Below are 12,341 nucleotides of genomic sequence, written 5' to 3'. Positions count from 1 at the left end.
GCTCTCTTCCTGTCGTGTGGAAGGGTAACCCCAAGGTCTGGGTTACACAGGCCATTTTCCAGGACTGGTTTTTCCACCACTTTATTCTGGAGGTAGAGAAATATTGCTTGGAGAAGAATGTCCCATTCAAAATTATTTTGTTGCTCGGCACTGCTCTGTGCAACCCCCCATTCATGGGCGACTTTCATCCCAACATCAAAGTAGTGCATCTTTCACAGAATACTACATCGCTTATCCAACCTATGGACCAGGGAGTTATAGCGACTTTCAAGAAATATCACTTACGTCACACTTTTCCTCAAGCAGTAAAGGCGAGTGACGAATCAGGAACAACTTTGTCACAATTTTGGAAGGACTATAACATCTACAAGGCCATAAAAACATTGACTTTGCTTGGTTTAAAGTTATGGCTGTCACCATGAATGGAGTTTGGAAGAATCTTTGCCCACAGTTTGTTCATGACTTTCGTGGATTTGAGATGGTGGATGCGGAGTCCAAAGAGGTTTTCATCAATTTAGTGACCTTCAGTGAGAAGCTGGAGCTAGATCTGCAAGAGGACAACTTCATTGAACTCCTTGCTGTGCAGCATGAGGAGCTTACTACTGAAGACCTGATGGAATTGGAGGCCCAAGAGAAAGGATGAATAGGGACAAGAAGAAGTAACTGAAGATCCAAAGAGATTCACAACGCAGGAAATGGCAAGGGGATCTTCTTTATTTGAGGAGGCACTGTTAGTTTCTCAGGCACAAGACCCAAATATAGAATGGTACACAAAGGTTGCAACAGCTGTTCAGAATACAATCCACTGCTACTGTGTCATCTATGATAAGAAAAAAAGAGTTATTACCCAGACATCACTGGATCATTTTTTCAACAGGGTAGATAGAGTTGAATCCAGCAAGGAACCAGAACCTGTGCCATCAATGTCACGCCTGAGTGAAATTGCAGCTTGCCCTCCATCTCCTGTTGCTGACAATCCTTCAGTTCTACCATCTCCTAACTCCTCTCCCTCCTCCAGTCAGTAACTATTCTTGCCAGTCCGTGTATGCCAGCTGTTGTGCTGTACTACTGTACTTTTCAAGGTACTGTACTGTAAGATTTAAAATGTTTTCTTTATTCTTTGTGTTTGTTTTTATGTATTATTTGTGTGAAAAATATTAAAAACCTATTACAATACAGTACTATATAGCTGATTGTGTTAGTTGGGTACGTAGGCTAACTTTGTTGGACTTATGAACAAATTAGACTTATGAATGCACTGTCAGAACAAAACTCATTTGTATGTAAGGGACTTACTATACTTCACTTTGAGTCTATGTATGTCTTTAGAACTGAAAGGTGTCTCCTGTGGGCAGAATTTATTTGGATCCTGTTTTTATTATCCATCTAGCCTTTCTGTGTCTTTTGATTATTAATTCAATCCACTTACTTTTAGAGTGATTTTTGATATGTCAGGACTTACTTCTGCCCGATTGTTTTCTGGGCTTTTTTAATTTTCACTTTTTCCCATCTCTGCCTACCTTTGTCTTTAGTTGTAGAGTGGTGTAATTAAAAGTGGACTTGAAGGAAACATTAAGCTACAATGCTTAGCAAACTGACATAGGCCTCTTAACTCTACAGTATATTTGCTATTAAATGGCTTGTCACAGAAACATCAACAGAATTTTTCTTCATATTATGCCAAATTCAGAGCAGTAATGTGTATTTGAAATCAGACCCCGTATTTTACTTTGCTGTTTTAGAAGATAGCTGAATCTTCTGCCTTGGGCCTACCTCAGTAGAAGATTCAGATAAGATTAACTCTCTGATTGGCTTTTCCATATATTTTATACTTTTGACCTCTTCTTTAAAATCTTTACTTAGCTTTTGAGTAATCACTCTTATGACTCACCTACTCTCAGAATTTTTGTAGGTCTTTCTTATCCATCCACACGTAAAAGTTATTTTTCTCCAGGGTATTGTTCTTTTTTTTTTTTCAACATCTTTATTGGGGTATAATTGCTTTGCAATGGTGTGTTAGTTTCTGCTTTATAACAGAGTGAATCAGTTATACATATACATATGTTCCCATATCTCTTCCCTCTTTGTCTCCCTCCCTCCCACCCTCCCTATCCCACCCCTCCAGACAGCCACAAAGAACCGAGCCGGTTTCCCTGTGCCATGCGGCTGCCTCCCACTGGCTACCTACTTTATGTTTGTTAGTATATATATGTCCATGTCTCTCTCTCGCCCTATCACACCTCACCCTTCCCCCTCCCCATATCCTCAAGTCTGTTCTCCAGTAGGTCTCTGTCTTTATTCCTGTTTTACCCCTAGGTTCTTCATAACATTTTTTTTTCTTAAATTCCATATATATGTGTTAGCATACGGTATTTGTCCTTCTCTTTCTGACTTACTTCACTCTGTATGACAGACTCTAGATCTATCCACCTCATTACAAATAGCTCAATTTCGTTTCTTTTTATGGCTGAGTAATATTCCATTGTATATATGTGCCACATCTTCTTTATCCATTCATCCGACGACGGGCACTTAGGTTGTTTCCATCTCCGGGCTATTGTAAATAGAGCTGCAATGAACATTTTGGTACATGACTCTTTCTGAATTCTGGTTTCCTCAGGGTATATACCTAGTAGTGGGATTGCTGGGTCATATGGTAGTTCTATTTGTAGTTTTTTAAGGAACCTCCATACTGTTCTCCATAGTGGCTGAACCAATTCACATTCCCACCAGCAGTGCAAGAGTGTTCCCTTTTCTCCACACCCTCTCCAGCATTTATTGTTTCTAGATTTTTTGATGATGGCCATTCTGACTGGTGTGAGATGATATCTCATTGTAGTTTTGATTTGCATTTCTCTAATGATTAATGATGTTGAGCATTCTTTCATGTGTTTGTTGGCAGTCTGTATATCTTCTTTGGAGAAATGTCTATTTAGGTCTTCTGCCCATTTTTGGATTGGGTTGTTTATTTTTTTGTTATTGAGCTGCATGAGCTGCCTGTAAATTTTAGAGATTAATCCTTTGTCAGTTGATTCATTTGCAAATATTTTCTCCCATTCTGAGGGCTGTCTTTTGGTCTTGTTTATGGTTTCCTTTGCTGTGCAAAAGCTTTGAAGTTTCATTAGGTCCCATTTGTTTATTTTTGTTTTTATCTCCATTACTCTAGGAGATGGGCCCAGAAGGATCTTGCTGTGATTTATGTCATGGAGTGATCTGCCTATGCTTTCCTCTAAGAGTTTGATAGTTTCTGGCCTTACATTTAGGTCTTTAATCCATTTTGCGCTTATTTTTGTGTATGGTGTTAGGGTGTGATCTAATCTCATACTTTTACATGTACCTGTCCAATTTTCCCAGCACCACTTATTGAAGAGGCTGTCCTTTCTCCACTGTATATTCCTGCCACCTTTATCAAAGATAAGGTGACCATATGTGCATGGGTTTATCTCTGGGCTTTCTATCCTATTCCATTGATCTATCTTTCTGTTTTTGTGCCAGTACCATACTGTCTTGATTACTGTAGCTTTGTAGTATAGTCTGAAGTCAGGCAGCCTGATTCCTCCAGCTCCATTTTTTGTTCTCAAGATTGCTTTGGCTATTCGGGGTCTTTTGTGTTTCCATACAAATTGTGAAATTTTTTGTTCTAGTTCTGTGAAAAATGCCAGTGGTAGTTTGATAGGGATTGCATTGAATCTATAGATTGCTTTGGGAAGTAGAGTCATTTTCACAATGTTGATTCTTCCAATCCAAGAACATGGTATATCTCTCCATCTGTTTGTATCATCTTTAATTTCTTTCATCAGTGTCTTATAATTTTCTGCATACAGGTCTTTTGTCTCCTTAGGTAGGTTTATTCCTAGATATTTTATTCTTTTTGTTGCATTGGTAAATGGGAGTGTTTTCTTGATTTCACTTGCAGATTTCTCATCATTATTATATAGGAATGCCAGAGATTTCTGTGCATTAATTCTGTATCCTGCTACTTTACCAAATTCATTGACTAAATTTCTAATTTGACTACTATGGACTCATAGAGGACTAATGTTTAATGAACACTCATCTGCAAACAGTGACAGCTTTACTTCTTCTTTTCCGATTTGGATTCCTTTTATTTCCTTTTCTTCTCTGATTGCTGTGGCTAAAACTTCCAAAACTATGTTGAATAAGAGTGGTGAGAGTGGGCAACCTTGTCTTGTTCCTGACCTTAGTGGAAATGCTTTCAGTTTTTCGCCATTGAGGATGATGTTGGCTGTGGGCTTGTCATATACGGCCTTTATTATATTGAGGAAAGTTCCCTCTACACCTACTTTCTGCAGGGTTTTTATCATAAATGGGTGTTGAATTTTGTCAAAAGCTTTCTCTGCATCTATTGAGATGATCATATGGTTTTTCTCCTTCAATTTGTTAATATGGTTAATCACATTGATAGATTTGCGTATATTGAAGAATCCTTGCATTCCTGGAATAAACCCCACTTGATCATGGTGTATGATCCTTTTAATGTGCTGTTGGATTCTGTTTGCTAGTATTTTGTTGAGGATTTTTGCATCTATGTTCATCAGTGATATTGGCCTGTAGTTTTCTTTCTTTGTGACATCCTTGTCTGGTTTTGGTATCAAGGTGATGGTGGCCTCGTAGAATGAGTTTGGGAGTGTTCCTCCCTCTGCTATATTTTGGAAGAGTTTGAGAAGGATAGGTGTTAGCTCTTCTCTAAATGTTTGATAGAATTCGCCTGTGAAGCCATCTGGTCCTGGGCTTTTGTTTGTTGGAAGATTTTTAATCACAGTTTCAATTTCAGTGCTTGTGATTGGTCTGTTCATATTTTCTATTTCTTCCTGATTCAGTCTTGGCAGTTTGTGCATTTCTAAGAATTTGTCCATTTCTTCCAGATTGTCCATTTTATTGGCATAGAGTTGCTTGTAGTAATCCCTCATGATTTTTTTTATTTCTGCAGTGTCAGTTGTTACTTCTCCTTTTTCATTTCTAATTCTATTGATTTGAGTCTTCTCCCTTTTTTTCTTGATGAGTCTGGCTAATGGTTTATCAATTTTGTTTATCTTCTCAAAGAACCAGCTTTTAGTTTTATTGATCTTTGCTATTGTTTCCTTCATTTCTTTTTCATTTATTTCTGATCTGATTTTTATGATTTCTTTCCTTCTGCTAACTCTGGGGTTTTTTTGTTCTTCTTTCTCTAATTGCTTGAGGTGCAAGGTTAGGTTGTTTATTCGAGATGTTTCCTGCTTCTTAAGGTGGGCTTGTATTGCTATAAACTTCCCTCTTAGAACTGCTTTTGCTGCATCCCATAGGTTTTGGGTCGTTGTATCTCCATTGTCATTTGTTTCTAGGTATTTTTTAATTTCCTCTTTGATTTCTTCAGTGATCACTTCGTTATTAAGTAGTGTATTGTTTAGCCTCCATGTGTTTGTATTTTTTACAGATCTTTTCCTATAATTGATATCTAGTCTCATGGCGTTGTGGTCGGAAAAGATACTTGATACAATTTCAATTTTCTTAAATTTACCAAGGCTTGATTTGTGACCCAAGATATGATCTATCCTGGAGAATGTTCCATGAGCACTTGAGAAAAATGTGTATTCTGTTGTTTTTGGATGGAGTGTCCTATAAATATCAATTAAGTCCATCTTGTTTAATGTATCATTTAAAGCTTGTGTTTCCTTATTTATTTTCATTTTGGATGATCTGTCCATTGGTGAAAGTGGGGTGTTGAAGTCCCCTACTATGAATGTGTTACTGTCGATTTCCCCTTTTATGGCTGCTAGTTTTTGCCTTATGTATTGAGGTGCTCCTATGTTGGGTGCATAAATATTTACAATTGTTATATCTTCTTCTTGGATCGATCCCTTAATCATTATGTAGTGTCCTTCTTTGTCTCTTCTGATAGTCCTTATTTTAAAGTCTATTTTGTCTGATATGAGAATTGCTACTCCAGCTTTCTTTTGGTTTCCATTTGCATGGAATATCTTTTTCCATCCCCTTACTTTCAGTCTGTATGTGTCTCTAGGTCTGAAGTGGGTCTCTTGTAGACAGCATATATATGGGTCTTGTTTTTGTATCCATTCAGCCAATCTGTGTCTTTTGGTGGGAGCATTTAGTCCATTTACATTTAAGGTAATTATCGATATGTATGTTCCTATTCCCATTTTCTAAATTGTTTTGGGTTCGTTATTATAGGACTTTTCCTTCTCTTGTGTTTTTGTCTAGAGAAGTTCCTTTAGCATTTGTTGTAAAGCTGGTTTGGTGGTGCTGAACTCTCTCAGCTTTTGCTTGTCTGTAAAGGTTTTAATTTCTCCATCAAATCTGAATGAGATCCTTGCTGGGTAGAGTAATCTTGGTTGCAGGTTTTTCTCCTTCATCACTTTCAGTATGTCCTGCCACTCCCTTCTGGCTTGTAGAGTTTCTGCTGAGAGATCAGCTGTTAACCTTATGGGGATTCCCTTGTGTGTTATTTGTTGTTTTTCCCTTGCTGCTTTTAATATGCTTTCTTTGTATTTAGTTTTTGACAGTTTGATTAATATGTGTCTTGGCGTATTTCTCCTTGAATTTATCCTGTATGGGACTCTCTGTGCTTCCTGGACTTGATTAACTATTTCCTTTCCCATATTAGGGAAGTTTTCAACTATAATCTCTTCAAATATTTTCTCAGTCCCTTTCTTTTTCTCTTCTTCTTCTGGAACCCCTATAATTCGAATGTTGGTGCGTTTAATGTTGTCCCAGAGGTCTCTGAGACTGTCCTCAGTTCTTTTCATTCTTTTTTCTTTATTCTGCTCTGCAGTAGTTATTTCCACTATTTTATCTTCCAGGTCACTTATCCGTTCTTCTGCCTCATTTATTCTGCTATTGATCCCATCTAGAGTATTTTTCATTTCATTTATTGTGTTGTTCATCATTGTCTGTTTCATCTTTATTTCTTCTAGGTCCTTGTTAACTGTTTCTTGCATTTTGTCCATTCTATTTCCAAGATTTTGGATCATCTTTACTATCATTATTCTGAACTCTTTTTCAGGTAGACTGCCTATTTCATCTTCATTTGTTAGGTCTGATGCCTTTTTATCTTGCTCCTTCATCTGCTATGTGTTTTTCTGTCTTCTCATTTTGCCTATCTTACTGTGATTGGGTTCACCTTTTTGCAGGCTGCAAGTTCGTAGCTCCCGTTGTTTTTGATGTCTGTCTCCAGTGGCTAAGGTTGGTTCAGTGGGTTGTGTAGGCTTCCTGGTGGAGGGGACTAGTGGCTGTGTTGTGGTGTATGAGGCTAGATCTTGTCTCTCTAGTGGGCAGGTCCACGTCTGGTGGTGTGTTTTGGGGTGTCTGTGGACTTATTATGATTTTAGGCAGCCTCTCTGCTAGTGGGTGGGGTTGTGTTCCTGTCTTGCTATATGGTTGGCATAGGTTGTCCAGCACTGTAGCTTGCTGGTCGTTGAGTGAAGCTGGGTGCTGGTGTTGAGATGGAGATCTCTGGGAGATTTTCACCATTTGATATTATGTGGGGCTGGGAGGTCTCTTCTTGACGAGTGTTCTGAAGTTGGCTCTCCCACCTCAGAGGCAGAGTCCTGATTCCTGGCTGGAGCAGCAGGAGCCTTTCATCCACTCGGCTGGGTGACATGCAAGGCAACTGTCTTCCATACGATGGCCCAGCATTCTAGCTACATTGGTCTTTTGGTTCTTCCGCATCAACACATACTCCCACAACCAATGTGGCAGGGAAGATAACGTGGGGAATCAGGCTCCAACTCCTCAGCGCTTCCATGCAAAGTGAAACACATCAGTCCCACTCATATTTTCACTGGTCAGGATTAGTCAGATGGTGCGTCCTCGGTCCCCAATCCCTCGGGACTTCAGGCGTGGGAACTCCGGCCCCGTGCGGCTCCCTCCAGGTGCCCCGCACCCTCCTTCCTTCCTTGCCCAGACGGACGCACTTCCAGGGTATTGTTCTTGACCTTATTCTTTTATCTTCACATTATGAGTGTTTTAACTCACACTCAGTTTCCACTATAAGTTACATACTAATAGATCCCAAATTTATATACAGGCATACGTCAGAAATATTTCGGGTTCAATTCCAGACCACCACAGTAAAGCAAATATTGCAATAAAACGAGTCACATGAATTTTTTTGGTTTCCCAATGCATATAAAAGTTGTTTATACAATAATGTAGTCTAAGTGTGCAATTAAATATACATTATTGCTAAAAAGTGCCAACAACCACCTGAGACTTCAGTGAGTCAAAGTAATAATATCAAAGGTCACTGATCACAGATCACCATAACAAATATAATAATAATGAAGAAGTTTGAAATATTGTGAGAATTACTAAAATGTGACACAAAGACATGAAGTGAGTAAATGCTGTTGGGAGAATGGTATCGATAGACTTGCTCAAAGCAGGTTTTCCACAGATGCTATGCTGCATTGTAAAAAATGCAATATCTGTGAAGTGCAATAAAGCAAAGCATAATAAAATGAGGTATGCCTGTATCTTGATCAGGTCTCCTGCGTGAAGTTAATTCAGTAAACTGCAAACCTAACTTTTTAACCTAAAAATTCATTAGGCTCTTGAAATTTAGTGTATATAAAGCTGAACTCATAATCTCTTTCAAAAGTACTCATCCTCTTAAACACCTTTTCTTAGTTAATGGGATTATCACCTACCAAATTCCCAAAAGGAATCAGAAATCTGGGAGTCATAACCATCGCATCTGTAGTTTTTCTTATCAAACTTCACATTTAATTGGTCATAAGAGCTAAGAATCTTCTACTCGAGATATATATATATATATATATATATATATATATATGGAGAGAGAGAGAGAGAGAGAGAGAGAGAGAGAGAGAGAAAGAGAGAGATACATAGATATATAGATATCTATCTCTTTTTTTAAAACTTCCCCATTGACACTTTTTTACCCCTTTAATTTAGGTTCTCTGTATTTCTTGCCTGGATGATTGCAGTATTCATCTAATTATTCTGGATGTAAACTCTCCACAACTTTCCCATACTCTTTAGTCTTTCCTTCATACTGAGTCCAGAGTGATGTATCTAAAATAAAAATCTGATTTATTCTCATGCTTCAGTGAATCATTTCCTACAGAATAAAAATTGAATTTTTTTACAGAATAAAAATTAAATTATTTTATCACAGTCATTGCTCCATCCATACCATGGTATTTACAGTTCCCCAGAATTCACCATACAGTTTCAATCCACAATGATTTGTGAATAGTTGCCTCTGTGAGTATTCATTCTTACTCTTCTATATGCCTATCTGCTTGCATGATTTTGTACCCATCTTTCAAAATCTACTTGGTATAACTTATTTTGTGAAATCTTGACTGCCTTCAGTAAGTCTCTACTTTCAAGTACACATTTGACTTGACTTTAAAGAATATTTTGAATTTGAAGTTGAAAAAAGACAAATTTTGGAGATATTGTGAATGAAGCATGGTGGAAAGTAGTTAATACAACACTGTACTAAGACTTAAGAAATCCATTCTTAGTTCTAGGTCTGCCAGAGAATATATATATATATATATATATATATATACACACACATATATATATATAAAACAAGTCATTTAATATCTGACTCACTTTTCCTATCTGAAAAATATTAGTGTTGAACTAAATGGCCTTAAAAGGCTCTTGCAACTGTAGCATCATTGATTTTGTAGGTCCTTTTGGAAACGGGGAGTAGGTAACTTAAGTTGAAACTGTAGAGAACTACAAGGATCTGAAGAGGTTTCAACTTTAGTGTTTAGCTGAGTACTGGTCAGCATAAGAGAGAAAGAAAACTATGCAAGATTATGGAAAGAACTACCTACAAAGATAGAATAGTGATTGTAGTTTACATGGTTCATGGAAGTGTTCATTCTGTCACCAGCTAGAGTGGAATTCCTTGTGACATACAAGACAATCTTTAGAAAAATCAGTCATGATGAAAACTAATGACAGACTAAATGCTGCTCTAGTCCCTCCTAACAAATTAAAATTAAGACCTGAAAATATAACTCTTTCCAAGTAACGTAAAAGCATTATTGAATAAAGATGAAGATTATTTACAAAGAGAGTGACGTCAGCATCATGGAAGCATGAGACACTCTTTTTTATCTCCCCATCAATCTACAACCAACAAAAGTGTCTCTGCCCAACACACAAGTATTCTGGGGAATTCCCCACATCTGTACATCTAAAAGTGGGTGTACTGGAACTCACAGAGGAGGTGGAACCAAGGAAGATAGCAGAGATGGTACCTGTGATGGTGGACCCCTGGCTGTAATAGCTGAGCCCACAGCCCTAGAGAACACAGTAGCAGCAGGGGATAGACAGAGTGGCACACACAACTCTAGCCTCCCAGCTGCAGCATCACCTGTGGCCACAAGGAACAGAGCAGCAGCAGCAGCTGGGCCTGCAATCTGTCTATCTAACTGAAGAGGTGTCCATGACTCTGCTCTCCTATCCCCATCACAGCAGTGTCACCCATGAACCTGACAATACAAGATATGGCAAAGATACCCATGAACCCAGCTCCCCTCAATCATCCCTCTTCCCCTGCATCTGGGGAGTTGTGACACAGGAGATCCTAGATGCAGGAAACTGGCCATCCTTGTGCCCAAGGCAGCAAAGCCAGCAACAACAGCAGTGACACTGGCAAAAAGTCACCAGCAACCTTGGAAGCACAAGCAGTAAAGAGGCCACCAGACAACACCTCTGAAAGAGGTGCTAGAGGATCCAATTTCTAGGGGGAGATCAAGGTGATAAAGTAGGATGACACTGAACTCACTCTCTCCAAAAACACATCAGAAATACATCTACATGTGGAGCAACTCTTGCTGAAAACAAGCTGGAGGCTGGCAGAAAGGCTATTCTATAACCAGGACTGTAAAGAAAGATACACAAAGAGTCAGGTAGGAAAGGAGAAGTGATCAGGTCAGGACCTGTGCCCCTAGCTTGGAACACAGAAGAGGAGGGGGATATCCCAGGCTTGGGAGTCCTCACTGGGGAGTGAAAGGTTTGAGACACATAATGGTCACCCCAGCCCTGGGGTCCGACACTGGGAAAGCCAGTCCCCTTAGCTGGTTTGCAAACCAGTGGGACTTACTAGAGGGCTGTAAGGAACTGAGAGTCTGCTCATGAACAGAACATGCACAGGCTTGCTTATTCCCAGGAATGAGGAAGAGGAAACAGACTAAAAATGGCCTGGGGCTCTGGCTGGTTTCACAGGACCAGCCCAGCACGCACCCTAACCCACACTGAGTGTCTGCTCTAGTCCCTCTTACTCCAGTTCAACTCTCTATCAGAGCAAAGGCTGTCATTGCCAAGGAGATTTTACACTGGGGGGAACAGAGCTAGCTCAGACCTGGCCCTGCCTCTGAACAGGGCAATGATGGCCATTGCCAGGGAACATTCAGAATCAGCAGATTGGGAGCTACCTGAGACTCTGACTGGCTTGCTGGGACCATCCCAGCACCCTGGCCTGCACTGAGCACATCCTCCAGTTCCTCTTCTTCTGGCTCTGCTCTCTGCTGGGGTGACTGTGCCATTGCTTGGGGAGGGGGTACATGCACTTGGAGGAAACAGAGCAAGCTCAGACCTGGCTCTGCCTCTAAATGGGGTGAGGGCAGCTGTTGACAGTGAATACACAGAGGCAGAAGATTGTAAACTACCTAGGGCTCTGAATGGCTTGCTGGGACTATCCCAGCATGCACCCCAGCACACAACAGGTGTGCACTCGAGCCCCTCTTACTCCAGCACTACTGTCCACTAGGGAAGAAGTGCCCTTGCCAAGGGGAGAGTGCACACTTAGAAGGAATAAAACCAGCTCAGAACTAAACCTCATGACTTCTGATCCAACACTTGGAGGCCAGACTCCACCCCTGATAGGGCAGTGACAACCATTTCACAGAGGAGAAGTCCTAGCTCACACATGGCTTGGGTTTTAACCCTTCCATTGCCAGCCCTACCTCCTACCAAGGTGGTAGCTGCCAGAACACCACAAAGAACGATGTGACCCATGCTCACTTTAGATCCAGCTCTCCCAACAAAGGCACTGGACACATGCAGACTTCATAGGGACACTCCCACTCAAAGACAGCCCTTTAAGACTGAGATAGGTAACTGTTTAATTTCATAAAGTTAGAGAAAGTTAAACACAATGAGAAGATGGGATTTTGTTTCAAATGAAAGAACAAAGGGGAGTTCCCTGGTGATCTAGTGGTTAGGATTTGGCACTTTCACTGCCATTGCCCAGGTTCAATCCCTGGTCAGGAAAATTAGATGCCACAAGCCATGCAGTGTGAGGAGGAAAAAAAAAATCAAGGAAAAATAAC

At 39.9% G+C, this 12,341-nt stretch overlaps 1 non-coding gene across 1 annotated transcript; it reads left to right on the top strand.

Annotated features, from left to right (window-relative positions):
• The first annotated feature begins 12,211 nt into the window (after window positions 1-12,211).
• On the top strand, window positions 12,212-12,283 carry TRNAE-UUC (transfer RNA glutamic acid (anticodon UUC)). Its single transcript has one exon. It is a non-coding gene; the product is annotated as a tRNA-Glu (tRNA).
• Window positions 12,284-12,341: the final 58 nt, after the last annotated feature.

The sequence above is a fragment of the Lipotes vexillifer genome, unplaced genomic scaffold (assembly GCF_000442215.2).
Source record: "Lipotes vexillifer unplaced genomic scaffold, Lipotes_vexillifer_v1.1 scaffold1184, whole genome shotgun sequence".
Lineage (NCBI taxonomy): Eukaryota > Metazoa > Chordata > Mammalia > Artiodactyla > Lipotidae > Lipotes > Lipotes vexillifer.
Note: the sequence above shows the minus strand (reverse complement) of the source record. Positions and strands in the feature narration are given on the sequence as shown.